The 2,431-nt window shown below is 36.2% G+C and overlaps 1 long non-coding RNA gene across 1 annotated transcript; it reads right to left on the reverse strand.

Annotated features, from left to right (window-relative positions):
• Positions 1-331: 331 nt before the first annotated feature.
• LOC110918259 lies at positions 332-1,545 on the reverse strand. Its single transcript, XR_004883050.1, has 3 exons — positions 1,482-1,545; positions 954-1,007; positions 332-341 (listed from the first exon to the last, which is right to left on the reverse strand). It is a non-coding gene; the product is annotated as an uncharacterized LOC110918259 (long non-coding RNA).
• Positions 1,546-2,431: the final 886 nt, after the last annotated feature.

Genomic DNA, 2,431 nt, shown 5'->3' on the forward strand with positions numbered 1-2,431 from the left:
TTAGATTACTTACAAAAGGATAATTTTTTTTCGGACATCGAAATACCAACTTGTACACCTAATAATATTTTTTTTTTTTACAAAATTTGGGCATGACCCGTCTGTAAAACGGACATGCCCCCTGTTTTGACATAATTGACAATATTCACCTACGACCCTACTAGCTTTAAACTACCCAAATAAAACAACAAGTTTTCAAGTGTAAGACTTCTAACAAGATTAAACAAAGTAACAAAACATGGACCCAAAGCATGTATAAAAACTAGCGGAAGCTCTTGGTATAATAAGGCTTGATCATGTGCTCGCTCCATTTTCCCAAATCGCCTATAGTGGAGTTTTACCTACATTAACAATCAACATTTTAAAAGGTTAGTTATCACCCTAGTAAAAATCATAATTCTTTCGTTTAAGCTTTATCCTTACAAAACATTCTTACTTTTACGCATTCGACTACCCAAATAGTTGGGTTAGGCATAGACACTCTCATTGAGAGTTAAGCATACACATTCGACCCGTTTAATTGGGTTGGCATAAACACTCTTGTTGAGAGTTAAGCATACATATTCGACCCGTTTAATTGGGTTGGCATAAACACTCTCGTTGAGAGTTAAGCATACATATTCGACCCGTTTAATTGGGTTGGCATAAATACTCTCGTTGAGAGTTAAGCATACATATTACTCTTCGTTCAATCCGCATAACGGATTCTAACTTTCACATTCATTATGGCATTCAAAGCTACCCATTAAAACGGATAGCGTTTATCTTTACTTGACATGACTTAATTTCAATCGGTCAACATATATAACTTAACACAACTTTCGTTAGCATACCCAAATCCACAAGGGATTTGTCGCGTACTTGCTACTTGTTACATTTGTTATACAAGAATAGTTCTACATCGATTATATAAAAAGAGAATATAACAAGGATTTGTATGCAATGAATCATACCTCGATCTTGTACACCTCCCGCTTTACTAGTGTTCGAGCTTTCTTCCTTCACGCCTACATTACAACATTCGTTTACTTAGTTAAATCAAGTCATTCCATCATTTTCTTCTCATACCACATATATAATCATCTCTTAAGCATTTTATCAAACACTTGGTGGGCATTGTATTTACAATCATAATGTACAAGTGTTCATAGCATGGATTTTACTTGATTAACTTTCTAGTTTAACAAGAATTGGTTGAATTCCTATCTTTCCTTCATCTTATGATAATTTGTCTAATTTCTTTATCACATACAAGATCATGCAACAACTCGCAATTGTAAGCATATTATAAAAATCATCTTGTTCATGCAAGTCCTACAACATACGGGTATAAACCCTAACCCTTTCAATAATCGAAATCAAGCATAATTCCCAGTCTATTATGAGTTCCTAACTTACATTTGCACAAGAATTGCACCTAATTTCACATTGGGTCAAAAACCCATTTCTCATCACTCACTAAAACAGGATTTTCGACTTACCTATTGATGTTCGAGCTTAGATGGTTGACAATTCGGGTTCTATCATTGATTTGGGCTCTCAATTTCTTCTTAATCTTGAGAATCCTTGAAACTAGGGTTTTCCCCCTCTTTGTCTTGCTTCTGGTCGACTACCACACACATCAGTGTGTTTATTTTTGTGGTTTCTCTAGTTTAGTGAAACTAATATTACATTTAACAAGTTCAGCCCCTAAGTTTCAAGTGTTGACATTTTTCACACTAACTTTCTTTCTTATTAATTAATATCATATTCTTTTAACTTGGTTAATTTTTTTTTTTTTTACATTTTTATATACTTAAAACAGCATAAATGGATAGTGTATTTTGGGGTGTTACAAGTCTACCCCCCTTAAAAGAGGTTTCGTCCCCGAAACCTGAGCACATAACCAATTTAAATACTGACATACCGAAGAGAAAAGGATAGTGTTTCCTCATTTCGTCTTCTGCTTCCCACGTAAGATCCGAACCTTTCCGGTGCCGCCATTGCACCAACACCTGTTTAACAGCTTTGTTGCGGAGATTCTTCACTTTGAAGTCTTTAATGGCTATGGGTCTTTTAACATAGTTTAACCCCTCATCCAACTCAATGTCATCGAGAGGTACTAATGCTGTGCCATCCGCAAGACATTTCCTCAATTGCGACACGTGGAAGGTATTGTGAATCCCCTCTAGAGCAGGCGGTAATTCTAATCGATACACAACCCTTCCAACCCGAGCTAAGATTTTAAACGGTCCGATGTAACGGGGGACCTAACTTACCCCGTTTGCGAAAACGGATTATACCCTTCCATGGGGGCACTTTTAGCAAGACAAAATCTCCGACTTGGAATTCAATAGGACGCCTTCTCTTGTCTACATAAGCTTTTTGCCGATCTTAGGCTGCTTTCAACTTTGTTCTAACCATTTCAATCTTTTCATTCGTTACTGCTATT

The sequence above is a fragment of the Helianthus annuus genome, chromosome 16 (assembly GCF_002127325.2).
Source record: "Helianthus annuus cultivar XRQ/B chromosome 16, HanXRQr2.0-SUNRISE, whole genome shotgun sequence".
In the NCBI taxonomy this organism is placed as follows: Eukaryota; Viridiplantae; Streptophyta; class Magnoliopsida; order Asterales; family Asteraceae; genus Helianthus; species Helianthus annuus.